Genomic DNA, 24,250 nt, shown 5'->3' with positions numbered 1-24,250 from the left:
CTAGAATCATGGTTATGAGATATTCTTACATGTTTGGTCTATCCAAACCTATCCTTATATACAGATCGTCTAACTTGAAATGCTCAGAGGAAAAATTAAAAGTATACGAAACCAATGATAAAATTATTACGCTACTATGACTATTCTTATAACTTCTACAATGGAAGCTTATTATTCTTGACCCTTTATTTTGTGATTCTAGGGAATGAACTCGGGACTTACACAGTTTGGGCAGACCTTTCTAATTTTGAGATAGGGTCTAGCTAAATAATCCAGGCTAGTGCTTCAAACCTGCAACCTTCCTTCCTGACTTAGCCTCTAAAGTAGAGGGATTACAGGCATGTAATACCATCCTCAACTCAGTTTATAGTTATCAAAGATAAAAACACAAAAACTTTCAATTCATCTCAAAAGAATTTATGTTTACTTTTTTTCTAACTACCTGCCTATGCATTTATTTGCTTAGAGGTCTGTGCAAAGGATGAAAATAAAATAAGAAACTTCATCATATTTGTAAACTGTTAGCATTAGAAGAAGAAATCAGTTACACTAAAATCCTAGTCTAAGTACCTCATACTTATCTCATTAGAAGACTAATACTATAACACTAGAATTCAGGTGTTATATTCTTTAATCTACCACAGTGTTGGCAAATCTATGGCACACATGCCACAGCTGGCTGCTGGCTCTCAATGAATGTTCTAGAAGTTTTGCCATCACTGATCTGAAGGAAACACTAGACTGGGTATCACTAGTGATCCCCTGAAGAGCTCATATATAAAAATACCATTAAATTTTCAAATTTCAGGTCAGAAATTGAGCTATGAAAATAGAAAACACTCTTAGAATATTAAACTGTACTACATTCTTTATTACCTAAAGCAGCTGGAATACCCAGCAGATTTATGACAAAACTAAGGAAAAAATTAGTTTGTCTCTATTTTCATTTACTTAGTTATGTTAGTTTTCTACTATTTCAGGCAAAATGACAAGATTTAAACATTTTATTTGATCTCCACTTTGTAAATTCATGATACATATATTACAGAATTATTATTTTGTAGTAAGTATGTGACTAAAAGACCCTTTTGAGAGATAAAAGGTAAATTTTATCTGTGACTTTTAGTTCTTATATGTAATGTTAACATTTTCGTATTAAAACAGGTAATCAATTCAAAAGATATTAATCTAAATAATGTATTTCCTGAATTTAATAATTCTTTCATTCCAAAACTGCATAAACTTCATATGCATAATGCAAAATGTCAACTCTAGATTACTATAACTGCAATTAAATTCTCCAACAGTTTGTTGACACACGTGTATAGTTAATGTTTTATGGAAGACTGTATGATCTTATCTCAGAATTCCTTGAATTATCTTGTTTACTTCAAATTGTGGTGAATTACAGTAACAAGAATATTTTAAATGTTCTGTCTAGATTCTTTAAAGTTATTTTTAAAACAGAAGAAAGCACTGTAAATTGATACATGAAATCTTTACCCCTCTTCAATTTTTAAAAGTCAGAAAAATAATTAGCATTATTCTAGATAAAAATAATCATTTTGGGTGTTCACTTGCCTGAGATACTTAATAGATCTGTAGAACCCAAGTACATTTCTATATCCATTAAAAACCAGTCCTTGGTTCTATTCAATACCAGTGTTTTTCAACCTTAAGTTCACCTTTCTTATAACTATAAAAAGAGGTTCAGAGCTCTTCATAGAGAATCATACACTTTTTTTTTCATGAGCCAAAAACTTGTCTATGTTTAACTTTCTAATGTCTGCAATAGATTTTCATTAAAGATATAAATATAAAATATGGCTTCTTGGAATATAACGAGAATAACAAAGATATAACCCACCTCAATAATGGATACTTCCTTAATTGGTATCTGTCTAAAATATTTTTTAAATGCTAATAAGCATCCTACCTCTACAATTAGTTATAGTAAAGCATTTCAAACAATATTTAATCAACCCCACTTTTAACAGTCAAGGTCTTGTATCTCTGTAAAGGTAGCTTACTGATGACTATTTTCAAGTAAGTAAAACAGAAACTCAACTAGCATTAAGTGCCAGATTGCAAAGTATGGGAATATTTTGAATATAACATGAAATTGGTAATGACTGTAATCACATAACTTACAAGCATGTGTGGTTGTTACATCTCACAGACTATACTTGACACACAGCAAGAAGTTTAGTGGTAGAGCACTTGCTCAGCATGCACAAGACCCTAGGATCAAACCCTAGCAGGCATGGGGGCAGGCGGGCCAGGGGGGCAGGTAGGCAAACAGGGAGGGCAGACCATTAAAGCCTGGTGTTGGGAAAGGCAAGTCCAATTGGCCTCCTTGCCAGTTAAGAAAAAAAAATTTTTTTCAATGTTCGGATCTTTAAGGACTATTAAGTATATATGAAAACTATTTAAGCAATACAAAAAATATAGCTAGCAACACTGACACCCTAAGCTTATCCATAAGGTATTAAAATGACTGGCTTAAGACTAAAACTTACCAGTAATGGCTTATTAGAGGATTTCTCCATAGCTACGACCAAATCTACATTATGTACATCATCACCAACATTTGTAAAATAGAGGAAATAATTTGTGTTAACCTCAGAATAAACACTTGTTCTAATGTCCTTTAAAGAAAAACACAAACATGAACGGTAATACATGCTACACAGTAGAGCAGGTAAGTGGGAAAGCCCTGGAGCGACTGCCTTGGAGCACCAGATCTGCCATCTAATTATGCAAAGTACTCATCTCCAGGCGCTAATGTCTTCATCTATAATGGAAGTGCAGGATAATACTGCCTATCTCAAAGACGACTGGCTTGATGTGACAGGGCAGACATCCTAATCTGAAAATCCAAAATTCAAAAGAGTATATGAAATACAGACTTTTTGAGTAACGACATAAGTTTCACGTTAGCCAGGCATGGTGCTGCATGGCTGTACCCTGAGCACTCAAGAGGCTAAGGCAGATGGATTGCCACACGTTTGAGGACAACCTGGGTTACCAATTGAGACCCTGTCTCTCAAAAAAGACAAATTTTCACATTTTGAGTTTCAGATTTTAAGTTAGGAATGTTCAATTTATGTAAAATCTGAAAAATCCAAATTGGACACACACATTTGAAATACCAGATAAGGGTTGCTCAACCAACATTATTTTTAAAAAAAACTAATACATATAAAGTTGTGAAGAGCAGCAAATGGATAGTAAAAGCCTAGCAAATGTCATCATTAAGCCATCGTCAAAGGATAGGGACACTAAAAGACTGTACAGTACGACTGAATAAAACAACTCCCTCAATGAAACACAATTTGTAACTGCTGCATAAATATGATCATTTGTCCATCACCTAAGTCCCAAATATCTCCTAATATCTAGTCTCATCTACTGCTGCTAATTTTGAGATGTGAACAAAATAAACCAAGCTTCATTTATATGAAGGTACTGAGTTTAGGGGGAAATTTCTTCTCAAAACTGTGTCTTCAACTCACTAATTAATTATGCATACTGACTGAGGCTGAAGTTCTCACTGGATGCAAAGGCAGAAGGTCGCCATTTGTCCGAGAAGCTGTAAATGGGCACTCCCATTGTGTATGAGGCCTGGAAGGATGGCAATCTGACTTAAATACGTAACACTTATTCTCTCACTTTAAAGGTGAATTCTCCCTTTTCCTGTCTTCTAAAGAAAGATGAAACACAGTGTTTCAAGAGTAAAAGTTGGGCTGGTAAGATAGGTCAGCAGTAAAAGCCCCTGCCTGGCAAACAAAGGTCCCAAATTCAATCCCTGGTATCTCAAAAAAAAAAAAAAAAGGTGAAGTCTATTTTTTCCTCAGTTAGCTTTGTGAGTTTTGTTGAGCAATCTGACGGCATATATGAAGTTCTTCAATATTACTGTCTTGGAAATATAAATCAACTTAATAATCTAAGATATAACATCTGAGATAAAACCACATATTTAGTAAGTCAACAATAAAAGAGAGGACTAGGGAGATAGCCCAGGGATCTAAGTGCCTGCCTGGCAAGCACAAGAATCTGGATTCAATCCCTGGTACCACATGTTGTGCTGGCCCCAGCACCCCAGGCATGCGCTGTGCCAGCCCCTGAAACCAGGCGTGGTGGCACACGCCTGTAATACCAGCACTGGGGAGTCTGAGACAGGAGGATCACTACGAGTCCAAGCTTTACAGCAAGACCCTGTGCCAAGTAAATCATTTTTTTTTTTTTAACTTTTTTTTTTGGTGGAACTGGGGATTGAACTCAGGCCCTTGCACTTGCCAGGGAAGCGCTTACTCCACTGAGCCATCTCCCTGGCCCCATGTAAATCATTAAAAAAAAAGCCCCAAAACAAAAGAGATGACTTACACTGACTATACCACCACCCAACCGTAGGCTGGGCACTAAACCTCAGGGAGCACTGAACTACATACTCAGCCCTTTGAATTTTGAGATAGAGTCTTACTAAATTGCCCAGGTATGCCCTAACTTGAGATCTTTCTGTCTCTGCCTCTCAAGTAGCTGAAATCAAATATATGTGTCACCCAGCCCAGCTCTCTACTTTTAAATTGGGGATCACATTAATGTTTTGTAAATGTGTGTTGTATAGTGCTTGCAAACATCTGAGGGGTCATGAAGGGCCTTTGTATTTCTCAGTTTGCCTTCGTGGATCAAAAAAGAATATGAAAATTTATTTAGTGAGAAAATCACCTGGTATGAATAGAAATATATACTTCAACGGCCCAGGACATAGCTCAGCCACATAATGCAAAGTCCCAGGTTCGATCCCCAGTACCGGAAAAACAAAACAAAACAAAACAAAATCAACAGACATCCTTTCCCTACAAGGGAAATTAAATCGAAGTTCCCAACAGATAACTTTGCCTTTCTACTACTGTAGAAATTTTAGTGCCATCCCTGTGGGCCACCAGGGTACTTACAGAGAAACGTAACAGAAACTTAACAGCACACCACAGCAGGCAGTTTATACCACTGGAAGCTTTAAAAGGTGCACCATCACTGTTAGACCATGTCCCAAAAATCAAACAGAAATTGCCTCAAGGACAATAAAAGTTCAAAATATTTTCAGATTTATCCTCTCATCTAGTCTCAGTGAAAAAAATCCCACTGGGGCAGAAGAATGTGCATTATCCAATCCAGGATTCTGTCTCTGCAAAATGCCCATTAATCTCTCATAACTACTCTACCTACCAAAGAACTGTTCATAATTCAGACTCATTAAAAAAAAATTTGTAAAATACTATTACGTTGAGGCAGTGATTAAACATTGGTTTTCTCCCTCTGTAGTTTGTCGTTTTTTTAAAAGGTGAAAAGATTATTATTCACCCATAGGTCAACCTAAAATTAATGTATTTTCTGAGGCTATTTCTTCAGAGTTTTTAGTCATTCTATTTTTTTAACTCACAGTAATATCAGTGCCTCTTCAGTTCATTCAAACTACAACTGCTACGTAGATACTTTAAATTTTCTTCTCTAACTTTGATTTCCTTTCTAAGCTGCAGGTTTAACAAGCACCTGCTGAGAAACTTCAGCTCTAGGCAGAAATATCTACATCTAAACAACCATCAACTTCTACAAATGCACACATACAGATGTGCACACACACTTCTCTTCTCCTTAGTCCTCTACACTGTTCAATGGGACCAAACATTTTCCCAGTGTCCAGTCTCAAAACTTCAAAATCAACTTTGATTCTTATCTCTCTAGCCATAAAACCATTGCCAATTTATGTACTGAAACTCCATCACTCATATTACTCCCCAATTTTCCATTTCTTCACTCTTTCCTTCAAATACTGTTTCAACCCTTCCTATAAATATGTGAAGACTGAACTTTTTTATAGGCTCTTCTAAACATGGGCTTAATCATTTCATTCTTCAAAAAATCTACAAATGGGTGGGCATTCACTAGCAAATCAAGTATAAATTAGTATTCAACTTGGCACTCAAGGGCTCCACCTTCCTTTCCAGACAAATTAGAATGTTTAGTCCAAGAGTATCTGTAGCTGAGCACACCTTCTCACACAGGTATCACTCCATTCTGCTTGTAGGTCCAACCTCACTTCCATACAGTCCTTTCTATCCCCTTTAAATGGCTAGATTACCACTCTCCTTTAAGCTTCACTGCATTTAGACATTCACTCTACCTCCTAAGACTTTTTTCACATATTTTTATTACGTTAAAGAGAAAAAATAAAGAAGTAAAAACTGATACAGAGTTCAAGTCAGGTTAATAAGAAATTAATAATATGTTGCATATTACTGTCTTCAAAGTACTTGATAGGATTACAAGATGTCAGCATGCAAAATTAATCAAGCAATATAAGCACTTTTTTACACCTTTCCTGTACGGCTATAAACACTAACATTCCAAGTCTGGAACAGTTTGAAACTGTTTGTAAGTTTATAAAGGCTTGTGGGGAATGAAATAAAAGCTAAAGTAGAACTAGTTTTATGGATTTCATATATGAAAGCACCTTCAAAATACCAGCAACATATTAACCCAGCATATAAGGATATAATCTTAACCTTATATCCTTATTCTTAGTCTTAATCTAATGGCAATACCGTTAGTCTAAGTTAATGTCTGCATGAAAACTGTTTCATTATCACCATTACACAAGTTCTGATGGACATTTAATAAAGCAAAGCTCCAAAAGCAATGGGAGAATATCAGCTTAAGGGTACAAGAAAAAGGAAGAATGTGGTAGGTCCTTTCTTCATCTCAGGACTGCAGATGTTTCTCTTAACTATTCTCTTTTGTTTCTTTTGTTTTGAAGGAAAAGATGGCCTTCCTCCTTATTAAGACTGCTCATTTTTAGTTCTCCTAATAAAGTAATATTCAGGGCCATGAGGAAGTAGATAGGCCTTCAGCAGTATGTTACACTGCCAAGGAAAAGCAGCTAAGGGGAAATACATTAGAAGTCTGGATGACATGAAGAGTATATGTAAAAGGGCAAAGCGAGAATTGTAGGATTCAAGAACTACACTCAGGTAATGTTCCTCATCAATTCAGCTTCACTGACACTAAAGAATAGTTGAGCTTAATTCCAAAGTTCCTTTCCTACATGGAAGAAATCAGCTTTGTATCTCTCAAAGAGAAAGTGTTGACATTTATGTATAAAAGTTCCCCTGAAAGGAATGCTGCAGTCAGAAAACTAAAAACAGATAGTGCAAGACCATGCAACTTCCTTATTTCCATTCTTCATATCCTCAATTTTCAGTCTCTATAGAACACAAGTAGATAATCCATGAAAAGATCTTCTGTGACAACATGAGGGAGAGAGAAAATTTGGGGAAGATGAAAAAGCTGTAGTGACTATCACATGTTAATGTTTCCCACCACCTGCCTAACAAGCAGAATAAGCTCCCCACTGTCATTGAAGAACTGATTATTTTTTAATAATTTCTTCAAATTCACTGTGAGACCAAGTGGCCCTTGCTAAGATAACTGTCGTAACTGCCCATAGCAACTCATTCCCCAGGTACCCAAACCACTCTCCAGGTAGCCACACCAGGACACCTGTGAGGGCGTTTGTAAAAGGCAGCAGAAGCCAAGGCACAGCTTATTACTCCTCATCTCTTCTTCGCATTTAGAGTCCTCTATCTCATCTTTTCAAATACAAGTCAATGGATTCATTTCTAGTACAAAGGAATTGAACATTATGGTTCTCTGAAACTGGTTTAGAAACTGTCAATTTGATATGCTACTCTTATGTAAAGATTTGAATAGTCTTTTTCTAAATTTTAATGAAATTACAAATAGGTTATCAAAAATCTTATAAAATGTTATAATTTTGAAAAACTTACAGTAGCTATCAAGGGACTGGGCTACATATTAACTTTTTAATTAGGCTTTTCATTTAACTGTAATGTACTTTTATTGTAATAGAAAAACTTAAAGAGACACAACCTCGGGCTGCTGCTTCTTGTTTAATAATACACTGAACACCAACAGGCAGTTTTCAACGTTCTCCCAGATTAAGCGTTCCTACATGAGATACTAAGCTCTACTCCATATTCACTCCACGGTGAGAGGCTCTCTGAAAGACTTGAAAGATAGTGTACTTGTTTTTTTAAAAGGAAGCTCTCGCTTGTGCCCTTGCCAAGAGTTGTAATGTAATTCAATACTCACCTATGAATATCGTGAACCTAACAATCAGAATACATCCATGTTAGTATACACCCTTCATAAATTAATTCTGCCTATATCCCAAATATTGGGCCCCCACCGGTTTAACATATTCAAGAAAGTTGTGTTTAGGGTTTTCAAACCACGCAAGTGGAGTGGTTCCTTTTAGAACTGAGGTCTTACATGTGTCACACACACCCCTGCATTGTGACAGAGAGTAGTGTTTAACAATGTAAATCATTCCTTACTCTCTCATTAGCCTTAAAAACACAGCTGCATTCCCAACTGCTGCTAGATATTTCACGCTGGTATTTCAACTAGCAATTTAAACACAATACGTTTTTAAAAATTATAGAACTTCATATTCTTCCCACAGCCATTCTCTCAACCTCATTAATAGCAATTCAGTCACCCAAACTATGAGTTTAACATTTATTGCTGTTTTTCAAGCCAAAAGATAGGTACAACTCAACAATACAGAAACTTCTCATCAGACTCTCTTACGGTTCTACACTCTTCCTGACAGCCAAGCCTAACAGCAATCTCACCTCAGTGCTTTCTGTCATTTTATGTTTTCCTTCCCTCTGCCAGCACCTTCCTCCTCATCATGTCCTGTGGCAATTTCACAGTGGCTCTTCCAACTTACTATGCTTTTATCTATTATTAAGTCAATAACATAATGGTGTGGCTATGCCTCAATCACAAATCAAAAGCTGAATCAGTCTTGTTGCTGACAAAATGAAATCCCAACTAACTGCATGTCGTTCAGCAGTCATAGAACTTGGCCGGCTTCACAGGACTACCTGCCACCTCCTCAACATGCAGGTCACCGTACATCCAAGTGCCTGCGCCTTTGCCCATGCTAGTCTTTTAATGTGAAATGCCCTCACTGCCACCCTTTTGTCTACAGAAATCCACCTCATTCTTCAGATAAGTACCATCTCCTGGATTGGCATAGCTTATTTCTTACACATTTTTAAGACATTCTTCTTATCTGTTATTTTCACAACTTATTTTCTCCATCAAATTCGAAGATACCTAACAATACTTGGAATATTTAAGTCAAAATTTCTTACTGGAACCCAGGTCTGTGGTCAAACTGGAGAATGTCTTGTGTCTCAAACTACTTCCTTATCCTGCGTTGTTCTCCCATCCCACTCTAGAAATCACAATCCCTCTTCCAAGGAAGACTCATGCCTCAAGCAGAGTCAAAATTCAGCCACCTTTGCCCAAAGTGATGTGCTAAATCAAATGCCCACTAAGATAAAATATCCTCTGATCACATCAATTTTTCAGAAGAAAAATGAAAGTCGAAATATGAGTACCTTCACTTAGATACTCCAACTTCCCCTACTCCCAACTCTCACAATATCTGTAGTCTGTACAACATGAAACTGAGAAAAGTTAACACGTTTAATAATTTAAATTACCACATAACAAAGTTACTATTAATTTGGATAACACTGATGTAAAACATATTTTCCATAAACAAAATGTGGTGAAGATAGCACTATTTTACATTTGTGTTACAGATTGTCACATTTCTGTATTTAATCTGGTGCTATATATTGTTTTGTATTTGTTTTGAAGATTATCATTTAAACTACTTACTTTTAACTTAGATGAAATATACAAAGTAACCATACCTATAAACATCTGTACTCTACTTCATTAAAGGGGCCAGGGAGATGGCTCTGTAGAATAAGCGCTTGTCTGGCAAGCGCAAGGGCCTGAGTTCAATCCCTGGTTCGGCAAAAAAAAAAAAGCCAGGTCTACTTCAAAAATTCACTGGCCTATGTACTCCTGTGTATTTTGTATACTCCTGTGTATTTTGTAGCTCCATGCGCTATCATCTCAAAAATATGGGCTGAGCTGTGCAGAGCCTCTAATAACATACTTCACTTTCAATAACAAGACATCACATGCCTCACATCATTGTCACACAGTAAGATTACGTTGCAGGGCTAGGCTGCCCAAGTCCTGGATAGTCACAAGAAAGGCTGGGCTCCTGTCCGACTAATGGGAGGTAACATCTAGGCCCCTGATGTCAAGTCTAATTTAAAATGTCTTTGTTCCCTGGGAGCCCTGTTGACCACGCCAGACTGTTTATACCAATAATTTACAGTGGAGGACTTGGTCCACAGAACATAAATTTCATGTCTGCAGTCAAACTGCTGGATACAGAAGTGAGACACTGAAGTCCCTTCAGCACTTCAGGCTTGCATCAAAAACCCCGACACAAAGGCTCGGGCCAGTTTTCCTGGTTGCAGATACTTCACACGTGGTGCCACACAGTATTTCTAGAAGAATGAAGCGCTGTCCATGACTCTAGAAGAAGGAAACTGGAAGCCTGTATCTACTCTCTTCTCCCAAACTGCTCCATGCTGTGTGCTTTCTTTTTCTGACATTTTTTCTTCCTTTGTTTCATTTTCTGATTTTTAAGAGTCTCACTATGTAGCCCAGGCTGGTCTCCAGCTTACAGTGATCCTCCTGCCTCAGCTTCCCAAATGCTAGGACTACAGGCATGTGCAGCTTTGTCCATTGCTGGTTTCAACTATATTTTTCTACAATAAACTATTCCTGTGAGAATAGCTGCTACATTATTAACTCTAAAGGTGCTTTTAGGAACTCAACAAAAACAAGTTCATCAGAAGCCATTTACTCCCAGTGGCAGGTACAAAGTTTCTAAGATGTCAGTATTCATTTGAAATCTGAATTTTATTTGAGAGAACAAATACCAGTTATATTCTTCAGTGACAGCTTCTCTTCATTCTTTTTCAAGAAAATGTCTGAAAAATTCAAGGATGACGAGCCAGTTTGTCTGCTGCTTTTCAAAGTGAAACAGCCACAAAAACAGCAGTTCAGTTCTCACAGTCAAACTGCTGGTCCCACACGCCTTCTGTGCACCTTCATTTCCACACACAGGGCACAAAGCACACACTCAGGACTGCAGTATAAGAAATCAATGATTTCACTATTCCACTAAACCCTTTGCTAAATTGAAACTGGCTTTTTCCTCTTCTCTCTAAGCATGCAACAGTGAGGAAGGAAATGACTCCTACTACGTCCCAGGAATTCACCCTAAAGTTACCTCCCATTTTTCTGCCACAGTGGCACAAAAGTCATGAAAGTGAAAATGGCAAATATTGTCTTAGTGTTACAAAACTCCTGTAAAGGTTTAGGAAATGCCACTGCTCAAAACAAGTATTTTAATGAAAGCAGGGCACAGCAGCCCATCAATTTCAGGGAACTGACTCCAGCTGCTTCTATGAGCAGTCTTAGCTAAGCATCAGTCCTGGTTAATGCAGAGACATGACCATCTCCAATGTTAAAATCAAAGTTTTAATTCCCTCCCCTCTGTATTTTATGCCAAGCCCAGCAAGCCTCCACCCATTAGGATCTTCTAGTTGCCACTGCTTTTAAATAAAATCAATTATGTTATAAGAAATAACTTTGGAAACTTTGAAAATAAATTTTTCCAAGTACAGCTGTACTGGGTTCAGGAATGCTTTTGTTCACAATTTAATTTGCAATCAGAACTGCTTGGCAAAATTGTGTTTTTGTTTGCAAATTCTGCATCATGTGACAGACACAACTGTGGCATCTTTCCCACATGAACACAAACATAGCCATCTTCTCCAAAATCACAGAGCAAATTAAGTTCATGAACCAAGCTACCACTATAATCTATTAACTCAACAACCAGTCAATTCTGATGCTTCACATTTCCTTAAACTTCCTAGCTCTGACATTATTCTTCTGCTTACATTCTTAATAATCAATTCCACTTCCTTTTGATTACTATATTTTTCCTAACTGAATCACAGAATTCTTTTAAATTTCATATTTTAGAATTCTTTAAAATACTTTAAAAACTCTACTTGACTTTTAGGCCAATTTCAACTATTTAGGAATGGTTACTATTAAGTTGTTCTGAAACATCAACGCAGCCAACTGTTAAAAAAAAAAATCTCTAACCTAAAAAAATGGCCAATTAACACCTAGTTGGATTGTCAAACTCAACCAGCAGTCACAGCCAACACCTTAGACTTTTCTCTGGTCACAATACTGGTAGCTTTCCTTCCTCCTCTATGCCTTACAATGCTTCCTCCCATCACCCAGCAGGTACCAGTTACGATGCACACTATGATTGACACTTAGCTAAGACTGTTCATAGTGCATCATAGTTTTGGTTTTTTTTGTATGTATTTAGTACAGGGTCTCACTACACAGATCAGACATGTAGTGATTCTCCTGTTTTCATCCTCACAAGAGCTGGTATTACAGCAGTCTCAATTGCCATCTCAGCCCGCCCTGGGGGTGGGGCTGGCATGATATACCAGGGATCGACCCCAGCCACTGTGTTCTGCCTAAGCAGGTACTTTAGTCTGCTGAGCTATTTGGCCGGCCCTAATAAGTTAAAATTCTTAAAAGCATCCCTAAAATATATTCATATCTATCTCTATCTATCTATCTGTATTTTTTTTGGTGGTTCCAGGGATCAAACTCAGGACCTTTCGCTTGTCAGGCAAGCACTTATTCCACTGAGCTATCTCCCTGGTCCAGCATCCCTAAAATAAATGCCAGATAAAGAATAAACTTATTTTAATCATAGTAAAAAATTGTATTTATGTTAATCTCTACATAAAACTATATTTATTTAAAATATACAATGAAGACTGAGATATGACAGTACAAAAAATAAATACGTCAAAGGAAAAGAAAACAAAGTATTACATATGCATATATGCCCACATAACACAAGGAGCACCACTACATTACAATGTCATAAGAGTAAAGCTTCATTATTTTAGTCACTGGAAATACAAAAATACAACCAATAGAAAACTGTTTAAAGAAAAAGTTCAAAAAAGTATATAACATAATCAACTTGTGTACCACCTATTACCCTCAAGTCCATACAAAGAAATCTCACACAGTGAGTTCTATCAAGACTATCCTAAAGTAGCACCCTCTCTTTTGACACTGTCAAATACCCCTTTTTCTTGTCAATTCTTTCTTTTGTTGCTATAACATTTACTATCTCCATGCATTCTGTACTACCTTCTTCACTTATTATACTGATTGCCTTTCTCTTTCCAACAAACTTAACAAGGAAAGAAGCAGATATCTTCACTCGTTTATTCATTTACCCTAAGCATGTAGAATAAATAGTACCTCTCATAAGATGTTAGAAAAATTTAGGTTAAATAAATATACAAAACAGTGGCAACTAAACATAGAAAGTATAACTGAAGAATGTAGGAGGAAAAAAAAACTTCTATATATATATATATATATATATATATATATTGAAAAAATTATTTCAATAATTGGTTGGTGCTCTGAACTGAACGCAGAGCCCTGTGCATGCTAAGCACATGTTCTATTACTGAGCTACACACTCTAACCCCGCCCAAATGTAATCTTTTTTTGTTTAATGTGCTTAGTATAGGGTCTACAGGGTCTCCCTACACATATCAGACTCACAGTGATCCTCCTGTTTTCAGCTTCTCAAGTGCTGGGATGACAGGCGTGCGCCACCATACCCAGTCTCAGTCTCAGCGTGCCCCAGGGACAGTTCCAGGACGGCATGCCCGAGATCAAACCCTGGTCACTGCATCTGCGTAAGCAGGAGCTTTAGTCTGTTATCTTGCCAGCCCTCCAAATGTAATCTTAACAGTCCTACCCTAAGCATACAAGTTATACACATTATACCAGTATATCTATTTTATATATATGCACGCATACATACATACACATACACATGTAACTGTTATTACCAAGAATAAGACTGGGGATGGATGAGGAAATACCGCCTTCTCCTGTACCATAAGTTTGCTGAAGTATCATATAGTGCTTGTCACATTACTTGCAGCATGTGACAAGAGCTAGAGAAGCCAAGAAAAGGCAAATTTAAGAATGTTGTCTGTTTTTAATTATTCAAGACCTACTGAAGCAATGAGAACTTAAGAAGTCAACAATTCAGAGAAAGTAGAAACCTGAAGAAGTGCCACTCAACAGCTACCTGATACTGTTTCCCTAGCATATGTGGCTCTGATGGTCACCAGGCAAGAGGCTCCAAAACCCGTGCAGAAGACCCAGAAGGAAGGTCTGTCTGTCTGTCAGGGTTCTGACTGGAGGAAAACAACTCAAGAGAATTTCTGCCATCCTCACAAACCTGGCATGATAAATATTACAAGACTAGAGGGGGCAGGACTTCACAAAAGGGAAACATTTGATTACAACATTAAAAGGAAGTACGCTTAAAATGGGGGGGGGGGAGGAAAGGGCGCTGGCTATGTAAAGAAAGCAATGACAAGCAGCGACAAACACTAACCATCACCTAACAGTGCACTGTCCAGCTGTTGCCCTCCCCCACTGTTACATCATCTACGACTAATTTTCCTTTAATTCCCAGTACACACTGCCACGTGTCTGTACACACCAACACTGGTTACTTTGGCAAACTCATATGTTCTGCTCATAACCTAAGATTTCAGGGTCAGTGGGCACCCGCTCTCCACGACAAGTGAAGCCTGCTCCCGAGATCTGAGATGTGACAGGAATCCACCCTCCTACAGTACCCATACTTCATACCACTCGGGTTTGCCACTATGTACAAATTTAATCATACTTACCACTTTTACACTTTTTCCCAATACCCTAAAGTTTAACTTCATATAAAAACTCTCCCATATTCAATTATTACAGATATTATTCTAAAAATCATCCTTTTAGCATGCTTATCCAATTTATGTTGAAGACTAATTTTTTTTAACTTTTACATGAAATGTATACATTACCTAGAAAAAAAAAATCAAAGAACAAGAATTTGAAGAGAAAACATTTCATTGTGTTTCACTGTTGGGATGTTTCCAAAAATAGCCCACTAAGCATTGACAATTTATAACAATTAAAATTGTATATATTATCTCAAAAACAACTGCCCATGATTTTCTCAAAACCTTTATCATACTTCATTAATAAGTAAGACTGCTTGTCTCAGCTAGGGAAGCTTCGCTCCTCCCCACTTAATCAGTAACACAAGAACATCTGTTCTTGGTGCACCGGTCAAGTGTTCCTGGACATACAGCACCCAAGAACACTGCCTGCCTGCCTGCCTGCCTGCCTGCCTGCCTGCCTGCCTGCCTGCCTGCCTGCCTGCCTGCCTGCCTGCGATGTGAGCGTGCTGCTCGCCCACATGCTTTACTCCTCTACTCTCAACATTTCTAGACTGCTGATCCCTCTGCGACTCTAGGACCAACCTGTTAGCATCACTGACTACTAGCAGGGGTCACATGTCCCTATCCTTCCACAGGAACCACGGTGGCTTGCTTAGCACACACCCACTACAAAGTGAAGTGATGCCCAGAAGATGAGCTCAGGCCCTGTTCGAGAGCATCACACAGATTTATGGAGAATTCTATACTGCTTAGGGACACACACACACACATACACAACTCTGTGTGAATGGTAAATATGCTAATTAATCTAACTATAATAATTAACTTATTGTACATACACATAAAATTACCATGTCATAGGCCCTAAATCCACACCAAAAAAAGAAAACCTTCTATACACAAACCTTATAAGAACATGTTATTTAAGTCTTTTTGATAATTACAAAGCATCAATGTCACTGTGAATTTGAAAAGAGAAAAAATGTTACCATTACAAAAGGATACACTGAATCATACCAAATTAAAACTGTTACAATACAGTAATTTATTAATAGCATCAAAACCACCAATCCTTTTTATAAAACTTAAGACTATGAATCCTTTTAATTTCTTCCACTATAAGCACCAAGACAATATAAACTTACTGCTACTGCTATACTTCTCAAAACATGCTATGTAAGTCAGTTTAGGTAAAACAGGTTTCAACAGCTCAGTTGCTCATGTATTTAACTCTCAGGACTCCTAGACATACATGCCTTCTGGCATTCCGAGAGCAAGAACCTAAAATGCAGTTCTCGTATTATTTAACTGTCAAAAATGTCAAAGACTACAAATTCCTTTAATACACAATTTAGGAATGGCTGTGACATGCTTATGACACTGTGGACACCTTTTAACATACAGGTGATTCCTTTCATTTAAAACTGCTTTCTTTCATAAAATGTCTATTTCTCTAGGTTTTAAGTATATTAACAAATACAGAAAAGAAAGAAATCACTTACTTTGAAATGTACTGAGGTAAAAGTAAACACAAGCTCAATGTTTCAAATTGTTTCAGAAGCAATTAAATAAGTATTAAGAATAAAAAGTAACTATCAAATTTCATCAAAAAAGAAAAAGAAAAGTTAGTCCGGCCGGGGAGATGGCTCAGCGGAATAAGCACTTCCCTGGCAAGCGCAAGGGCCTGAGTTCAATCCCCGGTTCTGCAAAAAAGAAAGAAATTTCATCTATTTTGGAAAAATACTGCTACCTTTACTTGCTTTCTCTTCTAGTTGTCCAGTCTCTTAAATAACTTCCAAATCCCCACAAAGCAATCATTCTTAAATCCTTTAAAAAGTTAACTTAATACTCTTAAGCACTTCCAGCTTCCTGTTTGGCATGTAAGAAGGTTAGAAGGTGCCACTCTATCCTATTAAAAAGTAAAAAGGCTAAACAAACTGAAAAATCAACAATCTTAGATCCTTCAATGATTTGAGGTCACAGAGCAAACTACTGCCCTGAAAACTGACACAGAAGCAGATAAAGAAAATCATAGCTCACAGAGCAGAAATCCACAAGCAGAAACTTCCCTAAGGAACCAATGCCAGGGTAAAGAAGTTCACCTACGAATGACAAGTGTCCAGAGTGTGGGTATGGGTGAGTTCCAGACTGAACTTCAGGGGAAGCCAGTCCTCTGGTCTCACCCCTAGGAGCTATTAGGTACGCACAGTAAATACGAGAGAAAAATTCCTTTATGCTTATAGTAGAACAAGGGGAAAGAAACAACTTTCAAATATGCTGGAGCATCATTCTGTTCTTTTTTTCTTTTTTTGTGGCTGGCTCAGGATTCCTTAAGGACGGGTCTGGAAAAGCATGAGGATCTGGGGATCAAACCAGAGTATCCTGAGCCTGAGTGCCTTTTCTTAAGCAGCCATCGAAATAACTGAGCTAATGGGCAGGCCCCCATCACTCTGTCTTAACAAGCCCTGACTTCAGGAGAAATTAATTCACCAAAGACCAAACAATCTGGAGGGAAGAAAAATACACAACTCCAGCTCCCTTTAGCCTCCTCCAAGGAGGAGGAAAATACTCAACTCCAGCCCCATACAGACAGCCATTGTTTCCCACCTAATGGGGACAAGATGAGGTTAGGGAGTTGAGGAACATAGTGACACTGAGAGTTCTGGTGCAAAGGCTCATTAAGAGAGCCAGGCCTAGCCACAGAACAACAGAATACTTCCCCCACTACTGATTACTAGCATCCTGTTACTACTTTTGTCCAGTACAATGTGCACCTTTCAACAAAAATTACAAGGCACACTAAAAAAGGCAAGAAATGTACCTCAGAGACAGCACAAACATCAAAACTAGCCATGGCATGGATTACGGAATTATCAGACAGGGATTTTTAAAAAAAAAAATTTATTAAGTGTCTTACTAGAAAGGATAGATACATGTGATATAAGGATAAGATAAGCAAGGAGGTGATATCCAAAAAAAAAAAAAGACTTTAAAAGCGTCTGAAATCAAAAGCACAAATGAAATGCGTGTTTAACAGGCTCTTTAGTAGATTGAATGAACACTGCTGAGGGCAAGAGCTGATCTTCAGAAACTATTTCTAAACTGAAAATATGAAAAAGAATAATGTTTAAAACAGAAAAAAATAAATAAATAATCCAAGCACCCTGAGGCAATTACAAAAAGGTGTAACTTACAGAGCAAGAAAACCAGAAGGAAAAGAACAAGTGTAAGAAACGGAAGCTATAATTAAAATGATTATAACTAAGAATTTACTAAGTTAGTATCAGACACCAAACCACTTATCGATGAAGCTCAACACCAAACACGCCACAAAAAAATACATCTCGACATAAAATATTCAAGCTTCTGAAAATTAGAGAAATCCTGAACAAAACCAGAGGCAAAAACACCTTATAGGTAGAGAATCAGAGATAAAAATTCCACTGACCATTTCAGAAACTATGCAAGAACAGTGTATTAAAACCAAGAGCCCAGAGACAAATAAAAAATTAAAATTTTGTACCAGAAAGAAAATAATAAAAGTGCAAATTCTGAACCTATAAAGAAAATCAAGTAAGAGAAAGTAAAATTACTTTCTCTTATTCTTTAACATGTGAATTTGTTCAATACAACAGAAACAATGTATCAAGTTAAGTATGCATTTGTAAGTAAAACCTATGCACAGAGGTACAAGGAATGGAGAAAAAAATACATTTTTATTATAAAGTACCTGCACTCACATATAAAGCAGTATTAGTATTATTTGAAAATTAACTCAAATAAATTGTATTGCCTCTGCCCAGGAAACCACTAAAACCATGGGGGGGTTGTTTTTTTTTTTTTAAAGTATAATCAACTGAGTTCAATCCCTAGTACCAAAACAAAGAAAGCATAATTGTTAAAAAAAATTAAAATAAAAGATGTGAAATGCTTAATTAAAATCACAAAAGGTGAGACAACAAAAAATAAAAATAAAAACCTTATTAAATATGGCAGCTATTCACCTAATTATATCAAACATTAATAATCTAAACATGTAACTGAAGATTATCAGGGTGAATCGAATCAAAAATCCAAATGTTACAAGAAACTCATTTTAAATACCAAACTCTACACAGGTAAAAAAGGAATAAGTACCAATATACTGTATTGAAATGAAAAGGAAAAAGAAGTAGCAAATGACAACTTCAAAGCAAGAAAAGTTACCAGGGATGAAGAAGGGCATTACGTAATGATCAAGTGGTCTGTACTCCAAAACTGCCCTCAAAGTATGTGTGTAACAAAAGTTAAAATACATGAGAGCAAAAAAACAGAACTCCAAGTAGAAAACACAACTTACTACTACACAGCAGAGATGTCTAGGTACTCCCACCAGAAAGGGGCAGATTCAGCAGGCAAAAAAATCTGACGATGTTCAAGTCAAAATAGCAACCAACTACATAATTAGTTGACTTCCATGGGCTACATCATCGTGTAAGATGTTGGCTGTTGTCTTCATTGCCCACCGTATTCAAGCTCACACAGAACCAAGACAGCCCACATTCTGGGCCAGGAAACAAACCATAACATAGACACTTAAAAAAGAAACCAGGCAAAACCATCTTTCAAACCTCGATGGAACTGAAGCAAAAGTCAGTAACAAAACAAAGCGTGAAAAATCACAAATGCCTAAAGATCATACAACACAATTCTAAAAACCACATGGGTCAAAAAGGAAATCTCAAGAGCAACTGTAATATAAGCTAAGTTAAAATAAAAACACAACTAAATTATTGTGGTACACAATAAAAATGGTGCTTAGAGGGAAACTAATAGCTAGATAACTACATTAGAAAATATCAAAAGTCAATAATCAAAAATTAACTGTAGAAAATTAAATCCAAAGCAAGCACAGAAATATTAAAAAAAAAAAAGTATAGCAAAAAAATCAATAAAGTTGAAATAGGAAGTCAGTAGAGAAAATTAACAAAACCAAAAGATTGTTCTTTATAAAGATCAATAAAATTGATAATCCTCTAGCATGGTAAGGAAAAAAGACACAAATTAGTAATAACATCAGAAATGAATGAAATTAGTATTATGAATAATCCTATGCCTATAAATTTGACAACTGATATGATAAGGTCTAAAATGGACTTGAAATAAATAACCTACCACTACTCTGATGTGATCTCATCTGTTGATTCTAGTATTTCTTGTGCAACAGGGGTTTTTGACATAAAATTCTAGAAAAGGCAAGCTAACAAATAGAGACAGAAAGGAAATGGCTGTCACCCGGAAGCTGGAAATACAAGAGGGATGGTGTGCAAGAGACACAAGGAACCTTGAAAAAAAAAAAAAATCTGTATTTTGATGATAGCTGTGGCTTCTGGGGTGCGTACGAATCAAAATGTTATAAAATTGCATACTGTTAATCAATAGTTTATTATACATAAATTACACCAAAATAAAATTAGAAAAAGATTTGCCGAAACTTATATAAGAAACAGACAATATGAATAAGCTATAGCTACCGAAGACTGAGTGATAACTTTGCTGGGAGACAGCTCAGAGGCATCAGCGCCTGCCTGGCAAACGCGAGGTCCTGAGTTTGCAAGGTACCAACAAAACACATAAATAGTTCCATAAACATCATACACCACACCCAGATGCATCTACTTAATTCTAATAAAGATTTAAGAAGAAAATCACATCAATTCTTTGCAATCTTTTGCAGAAGACAGACAGAATACTTCCTAACTCTGTTCAATGATTACAGAATACCAATAACAAAATCAGACAAAACATTACACCACCACCAATGTCTTTCATGAACACAGATGTGAACATCCTCAACAAAAATGAGCAAATCAAACCCAACAACTTATAAAAATAATTATAAACCACAACCAACTTATCAAGGCTAGTTCAATATTTAAAAACAATGTAATCAATCACATCAACAGAGCAAAGATAAAATAAATCATACATGATATTAATAGACACAAATCCATTTGACAAAATCCAATACTCAATCATGGTTAAAATGTTCAGCAAACTAGGAATAAAGGGAAATTTTGCAACTTAATAAAAATTATTTCCAAAAAGACAAATACCACATACAATGATAAGAATCTTAAAGCTATCTTACAGAGATAGGAAATAAGGCAAAGCTGTACTTGAAATTTTACTAATATAGTAAGACAAAAAAAATGAAATAAAACATACACTAATTGAATAGGAAGAAATAAAACTTTTGGCTTCAGAGGAAAAAATTTAAAACTGATCAAAAAAAAAAAAAAAAAAAAAAAAAAAAAAAAAAAACAGAAACATCATGGAATAAGCCATGAAGGTTGCAAATTACGAGTCAGCGGCTTTACTACATAAATTAACCATTAGCAAGTGAAATCTGAAATGAAAAACTCTTACTATTTACACTAGCACCCAGAAATAAAATAGCTGCAGACCTAAAAACTTGTACATGTTCTTTATAAGGAAAACTAAGATTTTGATACAAGATTCAAATAAAATCAATGGAGAGATAATTCATGTTCATAGGCAAATTACTGTCACAATTGTCTGTTTTCATATTGATGTACAGATTCAACAGTCTCAGAAAAAAAATCTGAGCAAGTTATTTTGTGGATAACAACAAATTAAGTCCAAAGTTCATATAAAAAGGCAAGAGACGGGGAGAGCTTCCGGCTACCCTGCACTGGCGGGACTACTCGTCCCAGCCCAGGCACAGCGTGGGTGAGACCCTCTTCCATCCCCTTGGGACGCCCACCACCACTCTGCAGCACCTCCCCAACCCCACCCGCCAAGCAGGTATTTCTGCCGCGTTCTGGGAACCCCCAGACACAGTCCTAGCCCAGATCCAGTGAGTGTGTGGGAGAGCTGCCTCTCCCCACTACTCCATCTTGTCCCCTCCAGGCTCAGCTCAGGCATAGCATACATGCCTGGGGTGTAACCCTGCTGCTGCCATCCCTGCAGAGAGTGTAGAGGATAGAACCACCCAGCTAGTCCAGGAGCAGAACATCTTGCCACAGGGGCACAACAGGTTCACCCTTAAGGGCAGCAGCAGGAAGGAGCTGAGCACAGCAGCCAGACCCAAGCCAGGCACAGCTGGATAAATCCAAACTTTGTAGATCTGAACCTGAACTTCAGTATGTGCTAAGGTTATAACTACAATGAAGATCTTCAACAAAGGTCAGAAGACAGTGCTACATAAAATGACGAGAAGGAACAAATGCAACCTCAGAACCCAAGCCCACCCGTAACAAGTGCAGAGGACACTAACACAGAACAAATTGGGAATCACACAGCTGAAAGCAATGAATCAATGGCTTCTGAAGTAAAGAAACAGCTGCAAAAAGGTACAGAGGAACTCAGATTGGAAATAAAAAAAGAAATCCCTGAATTAATAGCATCTGCAGTAAAAAATCAAATGCAGAAACAGATGGAGGAAACCCAATGCCCACCCAAAACAAGTGCGGAGGACACTAGCTCAGCTCAAATGCATAAATTAAGAGTCGATAGTAAATAAGCAAAAGCAGAAAGATATAGAGGTAATCAGAGCGCAATTCTTTTCTGAAATAAAAAAAAAGAACTCTCAGAACTCATAGCATCTGAAGTAAAGAAGCAACTACAGAAACATAGGCAGGAAACCCAATCTGAAAAAAACACTGCAGTAAAAAAATTTATAACTGCTTCTAAAGAAGACATTGGTAAAAAGGCAAGAGACTCAGAAGAGACCCCAATAATGAAAAAGAAAACTGGTCAAAGAATTGGTACTACCAGACCCCAAGACTTATTATGGCACTACTGTCTGTGTGACATTAGCAAAAGAGTATACAAACAGATCAATGGAACAGATTTTAAAAAAACCAGAAATAGCCACAAGTAAGTTATTCAATTGATCTGTGACAAAGGAGCAAAGGTAATACAACAAAGCAAATAGTCAACAAATTATGCTGGGAAACCTGAATGTGCAATCATTATATGAAGAAATTGACTCTTCATATTTCACAAACTCTACTCAAAATGCATTATAGACCAAAACATAAAAATAAAACTCTTAAAAATGTTTAGAAGAAAAACTATGTAATTTTTGTGTATGGGAATGATTTATGAGATACAACACAAAAGTTGCAATCCATGAAAACAACTGATATGCTAGGCTGCATTAAAATTAAAAATATCTGTTTGGCAAAAGACACCATTAAGAAACAAAAAGACAAACCACAGATTGGGAGAAAATATTTGCAAAGACACATGTGAGAAGACTGTTTCCCAAAACTTAGGAAGAACCTCATCTCAGTAACAAGAGTCTGTTTTCAAATGGGCTAAAGAACAGACGCCTAACCAAAGGTACATACACAGGAGACAAGCCTATGAATAAATGTTGAATACTACGCAGTTGGGGAAATCATTATTAAAACAGTAATCATAAAAAAAAAAAAAAATAGCTCAGCAGTCTAAAGCTCCTGCTTAGGCAAGCACAGGGACCGCGGCTCAGTCCTGGGCACCACATGCCATGCCAGCCACACCCAGGGCAGGCTGAGCCAGCCAGCCAGCCAGCCAGCCACACACACACACACACACACACACACACACACAAACCAAAAATCAGGTAAAACTGTATAGCTATTAGAATTTCTAAAACTCAAAACAATGAAAACATGAAATGTTGGCACAAGAGCAAAGCAACAAGAAACCTCATTTGCTACCAATGGGAAAGAATGTGATACAGCCACTTTGGAAGTCAGTTTGCTCATTCTTTTTTAAAACTAAACATATTCTTACTGTGTGCTGTGATTTGAATATGGTGTGTCCTCCAAACTTCCTGAGTGTCTGATGTGGAGGGAGTATGGTGGTATTATGAGGTGGGGAAACCTTCAAGAGGTGGGTCCTGGTGGAAGGTAATTAGTTGGGGGAGGTGCCACTAGCTAAGATTAAGGCTAGTTTCTTGGAAGGAGTGAGCCCTTGAGAGGGTCACATGCCTCTTCTATACACTTCTCTGCCATTCTGTGACAGTCAAGGGTGCCTCACTAGCAGACAGTTGGGGCTGCCCAATCTTAAAGTCACATTCCTAAGATGTGAACTAAAGAAACTTTTTTCCTTTATAAAGTACTCACAGCAACAAAGGTGGATTAAGATATTACACAGCTCATAATCAGGTTTTTTAGATTTGTCTAAAAACTGAAACTTTAAACTCATATAAAAACAGAAGCAACTAAGATGTTCTTCAGTAGTTGAACGGGTAATTAAACCATGTACACTCAGACAACACAATAGTATTCACTGCTAAAAACAAATGCACTAGCAAGTCATGAAAAAAGGCATGGGAGAATCTTAAAAACATTAAGGGGCAAAAGAACCCAATCTCAAAAGGCTATCTATTGATTTTTTTCTTT

General features: G+C 37.0%; 1 protein-coding gene across 1 annotated transcript in view; it reads right to left on the bottom strand.

Moving 5' to 3' along the window:
- Rasa1 (RAS p21 protein activator 1) overlaps window positions 1-24,250 on the bottom strand; it is an 86,089-nt gene that overhangs the window by 51,522 nt on the left and 10,317 nt on the right. The gene's annotated exons all lie outside the window — the stretch shown is intronic.

Source organism: Octodon degus, unplaced genomic scaffold, assembly GCF_000260255.1.
Source record: "Octodon degus isolate 3935 unplaced genomic scaffold, OctDeg1.0 scaffold00129, whole genome shotgun sequence".
NCBI lineage: Eukaryota > Metazoa > Chordata > Mammalia > Rodentia > Octodontidae > Octodon > Octodon degus.
This window is presented reverse-complemented; position numbering and strand designations above follow the sequence as displayed.